At 48.7% G+C, this 12,391-nt stretch overlaps 1 protein-coding gene across 2 annotated transcripts in view; it reads right to left on the bottom strand.

Moving 5' to 3' along the window:
- The window catches only part of aldh1a3 (aldehyde dehydrogenase 1 family, member A3), a 191,174-nt gene that overhangs the window by 138,377 nt on the left and 40,406 nt on the right, over positions 1-12,391 (bottom strand). The window contains exon 1 of one of the 2 annotated variants that reach the window (XM_072468808.1): positions 507-526. The exons of the other annotated variant lie outside the window; for it this stretch is intronic. The gene's annotated coding sequence lies outside the window, so the exon portion shown is untranslated. Of the gene's footprint in view, positions 1-506; positions 527-12,391 lie in introns of those variants that run through there. 2 annotated transcript variants of the gene reach the window in all.

Below are 12,391 nucleotides of genomic sequence, written 5' to 3'. Positions count from 1 at the left end.
TCAAGTGTACCGAAACAGGTGCCGGAATGTGGCGACTAGGGGATTTTCACAATAACCACATTGCAATGTTAATGTAAGCCAACTTGTGACACTATGAAGATTATTATTATAAATCTCTCGGTTTTATGACAGTCACTCAAAAATGGATGGTATTCAGCAATATACACAAGGTGGTTAGTTATTAAAATGTGAGTCAGTGCCAAGCTCAATAAATAAATTCAACAAATTAATAAAATAATAAATTGAAGAATTAGACAAAGTTGCTTGATCCGGTGGAAAGAATGTTTCACTGACTGTGATTCAGTGCATATTACAAATATTACATTTTTTGGCACATCTATAAAACCTGCCTTAGCAAAATATCTGCTTTGTCTTCATAACTATAATCACTGACTTAAAAATAAATACCATGGTGTGGTAAATATCGAGCTTGTATTTCAAAAGTGTTTACCTTGGCTCTAAGCCAGACCGAAAGCACAGGTGTTAATACAATAACCTTCACTTACTGATATTTTTCTTAACTTGCACCTTAAGTCTGCTGAATAACATATGCCGCAGAACAAGGTTGCTACACCTTAACTACGTTAATTTGTGAAGTCATTTCTGCAGGAACAAGGAAGGAAATTAGTGAAAAGTAAATCATTAATCCAGCAACGCAGGTACGTCAGGGCAGAACGTCAGGGGTAATTTCAATCATCAGATTGGAATTCTTTTAGCTAATGTTACGCTGGCAAGTAATTATATTTATTTTGGTTTATTTTTGAAAGGGTGTGTCACCAAGACAAACATGAAAGAATCACAGATTAGGTCAATGATGTCCAGATACTGTTAAATAGAGATTGGAACCAACAATTTGCATATTTAAGGAACCTAGAAGGTTAATGTGGGTGCTCTGGTAACTACTAAATGTCCCTTGGGCCAAGTCAGACACTTCCAATCCAGATGAGGCAGGACTGACCATAATGTGCCATTTGGAAGCCTAACTCCTCATTCATAGCATATCCTTCCGTAGAAGAAATGAAGTATCTCAATGCCATCACACACTAACCCCAATTTATCACTGTAATAAGAGCATTAACGAAACGTGATTTAATATAACATCCCATGGCACTTCATAGGGGTATAACAAAACATAAAACATATGCACTGTACGTAGCTCATGTGGTAGTGTGCCCCTTTAAAGGGCGGGTTCTCGGGGGTACATGTGACCTGTTTGGCCAATCGGGTTGGAGTGTGCGAATTCCAAGGCTGAGTGTGGGCTTTCCTTGCCAGATCGGAGTTTGGAATTGTGGCGTACGGTAGCTTTTACTTCACTCTCAGTAAATAGTCACTTACCTTAATAAATCGTTTATTCATTAATCTTACTGGAAACTAGATTTGGGGACAAGGATCAATCGGAGTGCCTTCCGACTGCCACAGGCATCAAAGAACAACAAAGAACAAAGAAAAGTACAGCACAGGAACAGGCCCTTCGGCTCTCCAAGCCCGTGCCGACCATGCTGCCCGACTAAACTACAATCTTCTACACTTCCTGGGTCCGTATCCTTCTATTCCCATCCTATTCATATATTTGTCAAGATGCCCCTTAAATGTCTCTATCGTCCCTGCTTCCACCACTTCCTCCGGTAGCGAGTTCCAGGCACCCACTACCCTCTGCGTAAAAAACTTGCCTCGTACATCTACTCTAAACCTTGCCCCTCTCACCTTAAACCTATGCCCCCTAGTAATTGACCCCTCTACCCTGGGGAAAAGCCTCTATCCACTCTGTCTATGCCCCTCATAATTTTGTATACCTCTATCAGGTCTCCCCTCAACCTCCTTCGTTCCAGTGAGAACAAACCGAGTTTATTCAATCGCTCCTCATAGCTAATGCCCTCCATACCAGGCAACATTCTGGTAAATCTCTTCTGCACCCTCTCTAAAGCCTCCACATCCTTCTGGTAGTGTGGCGACCAGAATTGAACAGTATACTCCAAGTGTGGCCTAACTAAGGTTCTATACAGCTGCAACATGACTTGCCAATTCTTATACTCAATGCCCCGGCCAATGAAGGCAAGCATGCCGTATGCCTTCTTGACTACCTTCTCCACCTGTTTGCCCCTTTCAATGACCTGTGGACCTGTACTCCTAGATCTCTTTGACTTTCAATACTCTTGAGTGACTTTCAATACTCTTGAGAGCATCAGAAGAACAGACCTCGTGTGGAAGCTTTGTTAAAAAAAAACTCATTCAACAGCCTGAGTGTCAAAATGCCCCTATTTGGGAAACCTGAGCCATTCGATCCTGACACAGAGCAGTGGGTGCCATATATTGTACACGTGCGCCATTTTCTTCAGGCCAATGAATTTGGGGATGGGGAAAGAGAAGCAGCAGGTAATCAGACCTATAACCTGATTAGGAGTCTGACTTCTCCAGATGTCCCCAACTCCAAAATCTTTGAAGAGCTTATGGAACTAGTCAAGAGACATTATCACCTGAAGCCCTCAGTGATATTACAATGATACAAATTTAATTCCATGACACAAGCCCTAGGGGAGGTTATAGCGCCGTTTGTGGTGCACCTAAGCCAAACAGCTGAACAGTGAGAGATCGGGTCTGCACTCAATGACATGTTGAGAGACAGGTTGGTCTGTGGTGTTAACGACGCAGCCATAAGTTGTTTTGCTTTAACGTTGGCTAACTCATTTAGTGTTGCGAGTTTCATTTTGAAGTCGTTCCACATGGGTCTGAAGTATCACTGCATGGCCCAATCAGCGGCATTTTTGGAGTGACCTCTGTCGCTCCCTGGCCCTCCCTCTCACTGTCGACCCTCCTTTGCCATATCCTGACCCTCCTTCTAACTACCAACCCTCCCTCTACCCCTTCCTGACCCTGCCTCTCATTTGTGGCTTACCTCCTACAAGTAAAAGCTACGTTTTCTGCCTCTCACTGCTCATCCCCAGTGCACTCGCTCAGAGCGCAGATTCAGGAGAAGGAAGTGGCAAGAGGGAGAGGTGGGGAATGGGACGTCTGACAAAAGGAAGGGTCCGCAGTCAAGAAGAGAGTCAGGGAGTGGTAGAGACTGCGAGCCAGAGGGCCAGTGAGCAGAATCAGAGATGAGATAAGTAGAAGGCTGTATTTGTTTTATATTTTCAATTGATTTTATTTTTAAAGTTATTTCATTTACCAAAAAAGGAAATGAGGAATATAAATCACTCACTTAGAGGGTGTAATGTTAATTTTTTTTTCTGTGAAGGACAACAACCTGACCAAAACTTTTTTATTAGTTTCAATGGGAAAATCTGATTTGCTTAAAATCATTTCAGTTAAAGTTTTCACTTTTCACGAACATAATTCCAACTTTAAGTGAGGACTTAATGGTTAAGTTAAATTTCTCTCCCATAGTCATTTCCTATTTCCCCCATCAAAATTCTCCATCAGTTTAAAATCTTGATTAAAAGGAGAGGGAGAGGAAGAGTATCGACAGCAGTAACATAGAAATGACATTGCTATTGTTTGCAAGTCCGGTAAGGACTCTGCAAATGTGAAGGAATCCTGCACAGTGTATGTGGAAAACTTGCTCAAAATTGAATGTAGCAACTCACCCAACCATTTGGTCAATTCATTTTGTGCATAGATAAGATCGAGCGTAACCCACTTTGGTGTGTTTTGGGAAGCCCCTAAATAGATGGATGCAGCTGGAAACACTAAATGAGATTGGCTGTCAGTTATTCAAGCATGACTTTCAGAGTAACAACAAATTTTATCCTTGATTGCTCAGAATGTGTTATGGCTCAGATAAATGTGTGACTGTCACTAAGTCAAAAGATTGTGGGTTTAAATCCCATTCCAAGACTCCGGTACAAAACTGCTCTGCTGATTGTTACGACCCCCTCAGGGGCCAAATCGTATATTGTACACTGTTCCCCTCCTACACCTTGGAGTATGAGCTCCCGAGGTGATTGGGAGGAACCTCACAGGATGCAAACCCTGACTTGGGAGCAGGTCAGGGAGGGTGACCCTGTGTGGTGAGGAGCAGTGTCATTGTAGTATTGTGAGCAGAGTAAATAAACCTAGTTGTTATCCTGCTTACCTGGTGTTCTATGAAGTCCTTACCTTCGGCTATCACACTGGCGACGAGGATAAAGTTGAGCTGCCACAGCCACCGGACATTTTGTCACCGACCAGCTTCATCTATGCTTGGAGAGGCCTTTTACCTGAGCAGAGCGATGGCGCTCATTGCTAAGCTGGAACCATTTGATGCTGGCACTGATGATTGGGTCCAATACGTCAAGCAGGTACAACTGTCACAGACGGTTACGCTGCTAACCGCTATCAGCGGTCCAACCTAGGCTTTAATTAGAAGCCTCCCTTACCCAGACAGGCCGGACACACTGTCGTTCGTACGCTGGTTGACTTGTTCAAAAGACACTTAAACCACAGTCCCCAATCATGGTCCAGAGGTACCATTTCTACTTGACCTTGCAGGCCCCGACCAAATCCAACGGGGATTATTTTGGTGTGTCTGCTGATGCTAGCCGCCCCCTGCGAATTTGGAACAGCCTTGGCCGAATCCCTGAGGGACCGTTTTGTCTGTGGGTTACGGGACAGAGAGACGCAACACAAATTACTGATGGAGACTCCCCTCACTCTCCAGATAGCAGTAGACATCGCACTCTCCACGGAGAGTGCCGAGTGCGGCCTCCGAGTAGCGGTCCTCATTATCGGCCATCGACAGGACAGCTGCAATCGGAAGCCGGGGTTTTCACGAGGATGAACCCACCGCAGGTTCCGCAGCTGTCGTAGCGACTCACCCCGGGCCAACCGCGGAGTTTGCTCCGAGCTAACATTCCTGAATTGCAGCTGCCGAAATCGAGCAGGACGTTGCTACCAGGAGCGAGGCTTTTGGAGATCACCTGGGGATCACTCCCCTGCTGCTGCACTGTGTTACGGGCCCAGGACCGCACCTATCTGGTTCACGCTACAGATAAATGGCCACCCCACTGAGATGGAACTCAACAGCGGGATGGGGGGGGGGGGGGGGGGGGCTCGGTGATCAGCCATTGGCCATTCGGCGCAATCTGGACTGTCCTCCAGACTGGAACTTCGGGACACGGGAGCCATTTTGGCCACTGACGCTGGGGAGCCTTTGGCCATCGAGGGCACTGCCCATGTCCCATAGTATAGAGGAACCAATCAGCGTGCTTGCCATTGGTGGTGTTCCCCAACGACGGACCCAGCTTGCTGGGCCACAATTGGCTATACCGCCTGTGGTTAGATTAGCAGCATGTATTGTGGATGTACCCCTGCAGGACGGAGGGAGTGCTGGCCAAGTTCCCGAGAGTCTTTGCCTAGGGCATCGGTACCATAAAGGGAACAATGGCCAAGATCAGCGTGGACGGGAACGCTCAACCCCGGTATTTTTGCGTCCATCCAGTACTTTAGGCACTGCGCCCCGAGGTCGACCACGAGCTGGACCGGTTGGAGCATTTGGGTATAAACCACCCTGTCCACCTCGCGGACTGGGCTGCACCAGCGGTCCCAGTATTGAAGCCCGATGGGTCTGTATGACTTAGCGGCGACTACAAAATAACCGTGAACCGGGTATCCCGCCTTGACCGTTACTCGGTCCTGAGTATCGAGGACCTGTACGCTAAGCTCAGTGGGAGAAAGATGCTCACAAAGCTTGATATGAACCATGCATACCTACAGCTGGTGCTGGATCCAGGTTCCCGAAAATTCATATCGATTAACACCCATAAGGGGCTCTACGAATATAACTGGTTGCCGTTCGGGGTTTACTTACCCTGCGTGATTTTCCAGTGCATCATGGAAAATATCTTACAGAGTTTGCCAATGGTGGCCGTACACCTCGACAACGTGTGAATCACAGGCACCTCCCAAAAGGAACATATGGAGAATCTCACCAAAGTCTTTGAGAGGTTTGAACAGGCCTGCGAAGGAAGAAATGCATTTTTCATGCTCCTGAGGTCACTTATCTGGGTTACCGGGTGGACAGCTGAGGCCTCCACCCAGTGGAGGACAAGGTGAAGGCAATCCGACAAGGCCCCCATCCCTTGTGGCCCGACGGAGCTCTGTTCCTTTCTCAGATTGATCAACTACTACTGAAAATTCATACCCAGGATGGCCACGTTGCTCAACCCATCCCACCAGCTCTTAAAGAAAGGGCAGCGATGGGACTGAGTCCTCTTGCACCTTAAAGTCTCCCAGGTGGTCAAGCGGCGCCAATTGTCAAACGAACTACTGACATACTTTGACCCATCGAAGCTGGTGCTCCTCACATGCGACACCTCACCTTACGACGTCAAAGCGGTCCTGGTGCACCGGATGCCCGATGACTCAGAGCGGCTAATAGCCTTCGCTTCCCGCACACTTGTCGATGCCGAGCAAAATTACGCGTAGGTTGAGAAGGAAGGTTTGGCCATCGTATTTGCAGCATGGATGTTCACGATTTGCACATGCCACAAGCTCCTGCTGGGTTATTTAAAGAGGACAGGGTGATCCCACTGATACGCCAGGGTCCAATGGTGGGCTTTGCTACTAGCCGCCTACGAACACCGTCCGGGCACAAAAATACCACACACCGACACATTGAGCCCCCTGCCCCTCTCCATGAAACCGCCAGTGCCCATTTCAGCCACAGAGGTAATCGGCGCCCTCCACTTCATGAACACCTTGCCGGTCATGGCGGCTCGTATCAAGGAGTGGACCCAGACAGACCCACAACTGTCACGGGTCCGGCACATGGTTCAATACCCAGCCCAGCATAGAGTACTGCCTGACGATCTGAGGGCCCAAACCACAAAGCTACTGGAGCTGAGTGGGGGATGCGAGTGATTGTTGCCAAGCAGGGTCGCATGTCTTTGATGAAGGACCTCTACAACGGGCCAAAATGAAGATGCTGTCTCGCAGCCACATTTTGTGGCCTGAGATGGACTCAGAGATTTAGAGAGTAGCCCAACAAAGCGTCCCTTGCCAAGAGCGCCAGAAAGCCCCACCAGCGGACCCGAATGACCCATGGGAATGGCCGCGGAAACAACGGTCCTGCATCCACGCGGACTTTGCCGGCCCCTTCCAGGGGCCCACGTTCTTTATTCTGGTTAATGCCCATTCTGAATGGCTCGAGGACCACCAGGTTCAAACTGTGACAACACGGACGAGCGTGGACAGGTTAGGATACATTTTTAGCATACACGGAATACCCAAAGTCCTGGAAACTCATAATGGGACAACGTTCACCTGACAAGACTTTGCATCATTCATGGCCACGAATGGTATCCGTCAGGTGAAGACTGCCCCGTACCAGCTGACCTCCAATGGATTGGCTGAGCGGGCAGCCCAGACCTTTAAGTGGGCCATGAAGAAAACGACTGCCGGACCTTGGGAGACACAGCTGGTTCCGTTTCTCTTCGGCTACCGTACGGCACCGCATGCCAGCACCGGGGATTGCTCATGGGATGACGGCTCAAGACTCGCTTCAGCCTTGAATTCCCCAACACCGGTGCATGGATCCGCCAACAGCAGGATCGCTCCAAGGCGGACTCACATCGGCATTCACTACTACCACTTTCGAGCTAGGCGACGGGGTCTACGTGCAAAATTTTGGCACAGGAGCCACATGGATTCCTGGCGTGGTACTCCAAGCGACAGGCCCGACCCCCTACGCAGTCCAGACTCAAGTGAATGCAGCCAACCGCCACCTTTATATTCTTTATTAGTGTCACAAGAAGGCTTACATTAACACTGCAATGAAGTTACTATGAAAGTCCCCGAGTCACCACATTCCGGTGCCTGTTTGGGGACATCGAGGAAGAATTTGGAATGTCCAAATTACCTAACAGCACGTCTTTCTGGACTTGTGGGAGGAAACCGGAGCATCCGGAGGAAACCCACGCAGACACGGGGAGAACAAGCAGACTCCGCAAAGACAGTGACCCAAGCCGGGAATCGAACCTGGGACTCTGGAGCTGTGAAGCAACAGTGCAGCACCGTGCTACCGTGCCGCTTGACCACATTGAACGACGTTGACAAGAACCGCTAGAGTTAAGTCAGGGTGCCCTGACCAGGATCTGGGCACAACCTCCTTCACAGCCTAAGAGAACACCCAAGGCACCGCCAGGGCCAGAACACCATTTTCCTTCGCGCCCCTTTCAGACATTGGGAAGCTGAGGCACTCAATGCACCCGCGGGGCCGTCCAATTGACGACAACGATGATGACTCCAACATGGACACCGGCCTGCCTGGTGACAGCATACTGGCGCCGTTTGTGCCGACACCTTTGCCAGCCAAGCCACTCCCACCTCAGCGCTCTTCATGAAAACGACGGTCACCGGTGCGCTACACGCCTCCCGGACCGACCTCACCGCCATTGGACCACCGTACGCTTCCCAAGCAGTCGAGGGAACCATGTCTGAAGCAATGAACGTTTCTCCAGACTGAGCGGGAGGGACGGTGTTATGACCCCCTCAGGGGTCAAGTCCTATATTGTATATGGTTCCCCTCCTACATCTTGGAGTGCAAACCCCCCAGGTGATCCGAGGGGGGCACCCTCCCCCAATTGGGAGGAGCCTCACAGGATATATACCCCGACCTGGGAGCAGGTAGGAGAGGGTGAACCTGCGGTGTAATTGGAGTATTGTGAGTAGAGTAAATAAATTTAGTTGTTATCCTGCCTACCTGATGTTGTATGAAGTCCTTACCTTCGACTATCACACTGATGTTTCAATAAAGAATTGAAGGAGTGCTGCTATGCCAGCGATGCAAAATTGAGGCTCTGTCTATGTCTGGATATTAAAAGTCCTGCTGCCGTAATTCTGGACAAGAGCTGTTGAGGATTCCCAGTGCACCAGCCAATATCTACTCCTCAATCAACATCAAAAATACATATTATCTGCTTAGAAACAGAGGTGCAGGAGTAGGCCATTCGGCCCTTTGACCCTGTACCATCATTCAATAAGATCATGCCTGACCTGGTTGTGATTTTAACTCTACTTTCCTGTCTGCCCTCCAAAACCCTTGACTCCCTCGTCTATCAAACATTTACCTAACTCAGCCTTGTCACTTTACTGTATGTGGGATGGTGACTTCCTGTGAGCAAATTGGTTGCCCCACTTTCTATATTACAACTGAAACTACAATCCAAAACCATTTAATTGGCTCTAAAACACTTTGGGCTGCCACGAAAGGCTCTAGATAAAATACATTTTTACTCTAATGCACAAGCTCATACTGGGGAGCTGAATGCACATAAAGTCTGCACATAAAAATTACCAATGACACTTTTTATGTTGATATACATAAAAAATTGGACAACGAGCAAGAAATAATCAGCTTAGCACGAATAAAAGTAAATTGTTTTGCATAAGGCTCTGTTGGAATTAGAATTAGATTTTTGTAACAGGAACTCAATTTAAGCTTCATATTACAAGGGTCAAAGCCATTTATTTGCAGCCTGTCACGGTAACTAGACTCAAAACTACATTCTCATCTTGTGCTGGCAATATGCCTGACACAGAATGTGCTTTTCTTATAGTTTTTGGTTTTTGAGGGAAGCAGAATGAGCTGCAATCTTGGCGCTAAACACGTTCTGTATTATCTGCAGGAGCAACATTCTTTCTTCATTGCCTGTAACTAATACAGGAAAAAAAGACAGTGCTGGCTTGCACCCAAAACTACTCATGTAAAACTCCAAAAGACTTGGGTTCTCACCAGAACTGCCACGTCCTGGACAAATGACTTGACACTGCTCATTTCACAGGTGGATTTAAAGTTTGCTGTACTCAAATAAAATAAAGATAAGTGTTACTTTGGCAGTTACCAAACAATTACTGATCCACTTTCAATGCCAACAAGGGCCAAGAAGGTTAGCATTAGATGTACCCAGAGAGTGGACATCTAGCCAGGTCACCAACCTTAGACAGGCCTTCACACTCTGATCTCAAAGCCTTCACTTCATTAACAGCTGTGTAGACTTTCCCCTTCAACTTCACAGAATCACAAAATTGTTACGGCGCAGAAGGTGGCCATTCGGCCCATCATGTCTGTACCGGCTCTCCAAACGAGCATCATGACTTAGTGCCTTTCCCCTGTCTTTTTCCCTGTACCCCCGCACATTATTTCTATTCAAATAATCGTCTAACACCCTCTGGAACCCCTCGATTGAACCTGCCTCCACCACACTTCCAGGCCGTGCATTCCAGGTCCCATCCACTCGCTGTACGAAAAAGATTTTTCTCACATCACATTTGCTTCTTTTGCAAATGACTTTCAATCTGTGTCCTCCCATTCTCGGTCCTTTTATGATGGGGGAACAATTTCTGCCCATCTACTCTGTCCAGCCCCCTCATGATTTTAAACATGACGCATCAGTCAAAAAGGTAGGCCCTCCCCCACCCCCCCACCCCCAGATCGCGCGCGCCCGCCGATCAGGAGGCCCCCGATCGCGGGCATGGGCAGCGTGGAGGTCGCCCCCGGAGACTGACCCCCCTGCCCCACCAGGACGGCCACCGCAGCCGTGACGGCAAGCTCCCAGCGGGTGGGACCATGGAGGAACCACGGCTGCAGGAACTCAGTCGATCGACTGTGGAGAATCGCTGCGGGGGCCTCTTTCAACAGCCCCCGACCAGCGCTGCGTCGACCACGCACGCGCGGCTGGCGGCGATTCTCCAGTCGCCGGAGGTTCGCGTCCCGGCGTCGGACCCGATCGCGGGTCTGACGCCCCATTCTCCGCCCCTGCGCCTAGCGCGATGTTGGCGCAGAGGCTCAGAGTATCCCGGCCTCTATGAATTCTGTATATTTCAAATGAGATTACCTCTCTTTCCTCTGAACTACAGAGATTATAAACCCATTCTACTTAACATCTTCTCATAACATAAGTGCAACTCTCTCAATTCAGGAATCAATCTAGTGAACCTTTGTTCCAACCCCTCTAAGGCAAATATATCCTTCCTTTGGAAAGGAGTCTAAAACTAGACATAGTGCTTCAGGTATGGTCTCAGCTCCTGTACTGCAACTCCTCCCCTTGCACTAAAGGTCAACATAACATTTGCCTCCCTAATTGTTCGCTGCACCAGCATGTTAACTTTCTCAGATTTATACACAAGGATACCAAAAACCATTTGCCTACCAACTTTTACTCGTCTCTAATTTTTAAAACATATCCTGCTTCTCCATTGTCCCTATCAGAATAGGTAATTTCACATTTCTCAACATTTAATTCCATCTGACATCTTTGTGCTTTAACCTGTTTATAATTTTTTGCATCGCTTAGTTTCTCAGCTTTCTATGTCTTGTCAACAACACACACTGGGCACCCCCTCACCTGAGTCGTTGATGCAGATTGTAAAGAGTTTAAGTTGGGATTGGTTTTGGATTGAAAGCAGCCTGGGGTGAACAGTGTCCCACTTGTTCTGAGGATTACCTCCAGGCTTGTAGGTAAATTGCAGGAAGTGAGGTAAATGGAGAAGACATTTGGTGCAATGACACTGCCTTGTCTGACCACAGTTTTTACTAAGGCAGGGTTTGTGGACAGCCAAATTGGAGCCTTCGCAATTGAGGGGCAAAGGCTTTCACAGAGCGAAAAAGGCCTTGTACAGTGGTTGGTGCTGTTCCTTGCCTTGCGCTTCAATTTGCTGCACAGTGAAGATCATGGTCTGGGTTCTCCGTTTCTGAGACTAAGCATTGATGCTGACGCAGAATTTGTGGACTTTCACGACAGCAAAACTGGCGCCGAACCTGGATTAATTCAGCAACTGCGGAGGGGCTAGCACCGAGCCACGTGGAACACAATCGATTCCGATGAAAAACGGTGAGGGATTCGCCGGGTCCCTGATTGACACTCAAGAGGCTGACAAGCTGCAGCCACATATACACATTACACTCCCTACACACATTAATCCCAGCCAACACGATGGTGGTGGTGGGGAGTTGGGGGAGTGGGGTGGAGGGGGGAGTGGGGTGGTTGTGCGGGAGCACACCCATTCAGCTGCTGGATCAGCTGAGGCCAGAGGGCACCTAGGGGGGTAGCCTGGGGTGGACACCTATACGACCCGTGGCCCTGAGTTCACAGTGGGCTGTTAGTGGTGTGTGCAGCTGCATGGCTGCCTTGCCAGCTGCGGCAATAGTATTCCATGCCCGTCCACCCTGATGTCACAGCTCTCCTCCTGGCCACCCCCCAATACTCCGCCCGGCCCTGGCAGAAGCCCCCTGCCCAGCGGCAAACTGTCAGCACACTATGGCGATATTGGACACTTTCCGTACCCCCTCTCTCTCCCTCAGCAGCCGCCATGCCGGTTTCACGATTTTTAAAAGCACAAGTGAACTGCGCCGACTGAAACACGCCCCATCGGAGATGGAGCATCGCTGAGGCCCTGGGGAATAACTGGTTGGGCC

Source organism: Scyliorhinus torazame, chromosome 12 (genome assembly GCF_047496885.1).
Source record: "Scyliorhinus torazame isolate Kashiwa2021f chromosome 12, sScyTor2.1, whole genome shotgun sequence".
Taxonomy (NCBI): domain Eukaryota; kingdom Metazoa; phylum Chordata; class Chondrichthyes; order Carcharhiniformes; family Scyliorhinidae; genus Scyliorhinus; species Scyliorhinus torazame.
Note: the sequence above shows the minus strand (reverse complement) of the source record. Positions and strands in the feature narration are given on the sequence as shown.